We start from the raw sequence: 6000 nt of genomic DNA on the forward strand, positions 1-6000 counted from the left end.
AAATCAATTGAGGTCTCTCTGGAAAGACAAAAGAAATGATGGATGGTCTGTTTTCTCCCTTTAAAACAATTGCACACTCTACATTTTTCAATTGCATTGTCTACAATGGGCCAGGTTTGTCTGTGGTTGTAAAGCAAATGTATAGCAGCTGTAAGCAGAGTAATTATGTGGTTCTGCAGGGGAAGTGTTGCACGGAGCATGAATTGTGTCAAGTGGAGTCACAGCGATGTTGCATAAGATCCTTGCTGCGTACTGAAATGTGTACAAGGAGGGAGTGACTGTGGATTAGAATATTATGAAAAACATGATCAACAACAACCTTGGAAACACTGCCTATGTATGTGTGTGTGTCATCATTATCATCTGACGTAGAGCTAGACAAACAATTAATCGAATATTAAGCGATCGCAATTTTGGCATCCTTCAATTAAATGGACATGATCGACGAACTTCCTAAACTAACAGCTGGAGATGCACCGTCAATCAGTAGCCGATAGACGATGGACGGTTTTCAGAAGTTTCATATATCTGAGTTTTTGCCCGTCACACACACACATGCAGCCACCACATGATGGTTTTATGTCGGCACGCAGCGGCAGACAGTAACGTCTCACACACACACACACATACACACAACATGTCGTCGGTGTGGAAGTTCTTCAGTGTGAGTGAAGAAGACATAAAGCTGCAATTTGTCAAAACTGCAAGTCTAAAATAAGCCGTGGAGGAACAACCTTCAAACATTTGGAACGACTAACTTAATCAGACACTTCTTAGATTGTAATTCATTCCCATGCAAAATTACGTATTTATTAATCATTTATTTAATGATTATTGGGCGATGGTAAATTATAACACTTTCATGACGCTTTCAAATGTAATCTTGTAAAATGGAGTTTTTGGTGAGAAACTTGAATAAATCCAGTTGTTAGAAGGAGATGTTTTCACAGAAATATAAAACCCATAACAGAGCAGCTTATGACATATAATAAGAACTACTAAAGGCAAGATATTTTTTAATCAAAGCAAATATTTAAATAAAAATACAACAACTTATTTCCTTATCGTTTTAATTGTGTTTTTATGCAAATAACCACTATAGATGACAATAACAAAGTAAAAGGATGACATTTAGAATTTTTGACTGTTGAAATGCAGCACAACATGGAAGTAAAAGCAGCACTCTGTTTATTTAAATATGAAATTGCAAGAAAATATTTTATCCCTAAAATTTCTGAATAATTGTGATAAATAATCGTGATCTCAATATTGATCAAAAATAATTGTGATTAGCATTTTGGCCATACTCGTGCAGCCCTAATCTGACCTTTTCTGCACTACAAGGTTTCTATGGTGCATCCATCAACTAAGAACATTAATGTTCTGAATTGGTCATCACAGATAAGTCCATGACCGTTTGAGCTACTCAAGAAAAAGATTAAGAAAAAATGGTTTCAACTGATACAAGAAAAGTAGATGTAGAAGTAGAATACCATGAAATGTGAGCCAGTTACAGAAAGCATATGATCAGTAACATAGGCCTGTTATTGTCTGTCTGGTACTGACAGTTCACTGCTGTGTGTATGATTTCACCGCCTATGATCAAAGATTAAGACCAGTTTAATATACCAGACAGAAGGCAGAGCTTATGCTTCTGCTGCAGTGAAAAACTTAAAAGTGATGCCAGTAGCCAAAGGAATCTAACAACCTCAGCCAACAACAACATACACACTCTGGCCATTATTTCTCTAGTTTTTACTGTCATGACACTTTTTGTGTTAAGTATGCAATCGTGTTTGTCACTATAGATCTTTGCATCCCCCCTGTCTACCGGTGGCACATCTCTTAAACATGCACTTAAAAGATTTATAGAAGCAAAACCACAAATGTAGCATTTTTTTTGTGCTGCAACAAAGGATTATTTTCATCATCAATCAATTTTTTTTTTTTCAAAGAATTTATGAAAATGTCCGAAAGTAGCGAATAACACCCATTATGAGTTCCCAGAGGCCAAGGTTATATCTTAAAATTGTTTCCAGGCCAACAGTCCAAAACCCAAAGATATTCAAATTACAATGAAAGAAAATAGAGATCTATTATTTATACTTGTTATACAAACAATGTGTGCTTGTTAGTATAAAGTCTATCCACGCGTACCCCTGCTCAAAACTGTGGGTTTCCTGACTATATTCAATTAATTCTGGATAATCACCACTTATTAATGCCTTAAAACCAAATACTGCTAAAGAAGACAACATTAAAGCCATAAAACTGTGGGTAGGATGAAATCTTAGCAGCTTCTACCGACCCATAAAACAAGCCACCCACCGTTCACACGGCAGGTTACAGAAGCTCCTGTTAAAACACTCGTTGAGGTTTTTTGCCGGGCAGATCGTTGTGACCATTGCTCCGGTGTCAGGAGTTAGTTAAATATGGGATCTAAATACGTGGGAGGCGTTCGGGGTACAATATAAATGCAAATGGCTCTGTACTATCCATCAAACAATTAGCAGTGTGCTGAGAATTGCTATTCAGTGCTGCTGCATATAAATCTCGCCTTCTCTCCGCACACAGCCCTGTTTTCCATGATAATTAACCGCTCGCTGCTCTTTACACGTCACAGATTTTCCGTGCAAAATCCAAGACTGAACGCTCACTAACATTCTGAGGCAACACGGAAAACAGACAAAGTAACACACATGCACAATGTTTGGCAAATCCCTTGGAGTATAATCTAAAATGATTACAGATTACTTGTCTGTGAAATCACTTAATTACTAAGTATTATTACTAATTACTATCACTAAGATTGAGACGTAATGTGTTACTGATTAGTGATGACATTTTTAGACAAACGACTGCTGATGTACCGTACATGAGCTGAATATTTTTTGGAGGACTGTAGCATTTCAGTTCAGGGAGACAAAATTGTTGATATACCATCAATGTTAATAAGCATATTAGGGATGTAGTGATACCGTTACCAAATTGGATATCGAGCCAATACTGACTCTAATAGCTTGATCGGGTATCAGTGACAATGGGGCCGATCTATTCAAGTCAATTCTATGTTTATATATTATAAACATTATACACTGTAATTTTAATTCCTGTTTAAGTTTCGACCAATTTGTTGCTGCAATAAAAAGTTTACACTTGAATTGTAATTCTTGTTATTTTTTAAAGTTTTTTACCAAGTTGCTGGTGTACGATTTATCATTTGAATAATAAATAACAATTCAGTCAATTTATATCTACGTATTTATTGCTTACATTTTGTTTTACGTTTTAAGTTAGGAGAGCAATGTTTAAATCAAGCCTGACATTGCCTTGCACATACAAGAATAATCCCAGCTACTTCCTTCCACACGATACCCAAAACCCAGGTATCGCTATCGGTATCGACTGAAAAAGTTAGCATATAAGTGTTAACATTATTTAATAAATCCAACCCAAATCACAATTAAGTATGCAAAACATGTATGGGTATTTCTTCCATATTAGGTATAAGAAATCAGATGACAAACCTTTTAAAAAATATTTTTTTTGGTTTGGTTTGGTTTGGTATCTTTCTGTTTTTTTATTATCTAACCTGGTCACGTAGTCAAAGGATTAATGACAGCTAGCTCACAACACTGCAGACAAACATCTACACACAAAAGCAGCCTGTAGCGCAACAGAGAGGAAATTTGGGCAGATATCAAGAACATTGTCTACAGCGTCTATTGAGAGCAAAGAAAGCTCCACACAGGCACCACTTACTTCTTTTCTGGAAATCTTTCACATGCCTGGGCTCTATAGAAAAGCCTCCTCGGTCAACAGAAAGGTGTGTTTTCAACCGGGGGAAAAAAAGACTTGGGGAGAGGGGATGGGGAAGGGGGGGGGGGGCTGAATAGCTTGCCAAACAGATCTGAATTCTGTAGTGCTAATGCAGGCTGCAGAGGGGATGGGGGGGGCATCTCAGCAGCCGCCTCCTTCCGGGATCAAAAGCGAGCCCCGCCAGCGAATAAAACAGAATGCGTAAAAGCCTTAACATAAACAAAAGTAGCCTGGGACCGCTGCTGCAGCACGCTCCCTGCTACTAATCACTCTAAGCAATTCAAGGTTTAGTCCTGACAGAGGGAGCAGGCTGTGGAATAATGCCTTTAAACCCGCCCGGTAAATAACAGGGAGAAGCAGTCTATTTATTCACTTTCTGCATTGATGTACGTCCCCGACCTTGGCCAAATACAGCAAAATGTTAGCAGCGCTATGTCAGGCTGAAATGACCACTTATCAATATTGCTGCTATGACCACAATGAAATACATTTGTGTGCTTTGTTGGCTGCTTGCCACTGCAGTATGAAGGCTGACATGTGAGGAATGATCCAAATGTTACATATACCAAACTGGATTAAGGGAAATAAGTAATCTGGACTCATAAAGTTCACTATAAGTCCTGAGGAACAACTGAGACAACAAATGAATGTGAGGTTCATGCAGGTTTTAAAAGAGGACCTCTCCACTAGGCTGAAGTGCTTCTGTTCCCAAGCATGGCTGGTGAGTGCAGGGGTCACTCTAGTGGTGACCCGTGTCTCTCATTAGTCTACAATAAATGCTCACATTATCCTGCAAAGGCTAGACCTGAGTTTGATTTATAGTTTGGCCCGCGGTGAAACTAAACCTAATACCAGCTCAGCAATAATCAACTTACTGTAAACTTGCTACTGTCAAACTTACTGTTACAAATGTTTGAGGTTTGCATCTGTAGCCCGAGGAGCGTCTATGGGACTGAGATGCTGTAAATAAATGATGCTCTGAACAAAAATATATTTTTACGTGCTGTTCCCGAGCCCTGAGGTTTGGTTCACCGGAATTACAAAAACACATTTTCTCACTGTATGTAAATTGTGTCAGTTTCATATGCCATGTTTTCAAATATCTGCCTTTGAGATTTCAGTCACTACCCCCCTAATACAATGGAGGTGAATGGAATTTAGTTTCTGGTGCTCAGTCACAGCATTGAAAAAAAATCCATTTAAAAATAATTAATAGCACCATCTTTATCGACAGACCTTGGTGTCAACATTGGAACTACCTTCTACCTTAGTTACGGTCCCTGAGAATTGCCGACAACAAGGTCAGTCACACGGACAGATCCGCAGACAAAAATCCATTTACCTCCACTGTATTTGGGGCGGAGGCAGAAATCATATCTCAGGGTCTTTCCAAATAAAAAAATCTGTATCGCTAGAAACTGTTAGAGGTAAGTACAATAATACAACCCCCGAAACATAGAGTGGTGAGGATAAGAACAGACAATCAAACATTATTACAGCCAATGCGGTGACAGCACATAGATTGCTTTGCACTCTCTCACATACTTCATGTTGACCTCTGCTCCAAGATCAGCCTGCATGCCTCAGTCTCCTCTTAACAGTGGTTGGACCACACACTCCTCTAGCTAATCAACAGACCTACATCTTTCAGGTGACATTATAAGCTTTCTGGGAACTATATTGGAGGTCCTCTGCTATTTGGCAACAGTTGCTCGGAACAGCTGATGATATTCATAAATGTATGGCTTTGCCATTTGAACAGATTTTAGCAGAGACGGTTAATTAAGACTTATTTTGGACTGGGTTAGCTGAGAGCTGCTCTCATTTTGTCTTTTTGTCCTTTATTTGTTAAGGACAAAAACAATATACATAACTGCACAACAATTATCCAATGCAATGTATCACAGCTCGGGATGCACCGATACTGATACCAGATCGGATATCAGGCCGATACTAATTCAAATAGCTGGATCGGGTATCGGTGACAATGGGGCCGATCTACCCAATTCAATTCTATGTTTATATACTACATTATAGACTGGATTGTAATTAATTAATTTTGATTTTATTTTATTTATTAACAATTCAGTAAATGTATATCTATGTATTTATTTATTACATTTTGTTTTACAAAGTTAAGAAAGCAATGCTAAAGTTAAGCCTGATGTTTCCTTACACATA

The 6000-nt window shown here is 38.2% G+C and overlaps 1 protein-coding gene across 1 annotated transcript in view; it reads right to left on the bottom strand.

Moving 5' to 3' along the window:
- The window catches only part of tenm4 (teneurin transmembrane protein 4), a 158447-nt gene extending 154579 nt beyond the window's left edge, over positions 1 to 3868 (bottom strand). Inside the window, 1 exon segment of the mRNA XM_037774364.1 lies at positions 3763 to 3868. The gene's annotated coding sequence lies outside the window, so the exon portion shown is untranslated.
- Positions 3869 to 6000: the final 2132 nt, after the last annotated feature.

The sequence above is a fragment of the Sebastes umbrosus genome, chromosome 7 (assembly GCF_015220745.1).
Source record: "Sebastes umbrosus isolate fSebUmb1 chromosome 7, fSebUmb1.pri, whole genome shotgun sequence".
NCBI classification, from domain to species: domain Eukaryota; kingdom Metazoa; phylum Chordata; class Actinopteri; order Perciformes; family Sebastidae; genus Sebastes; species Sebastes umbrosus.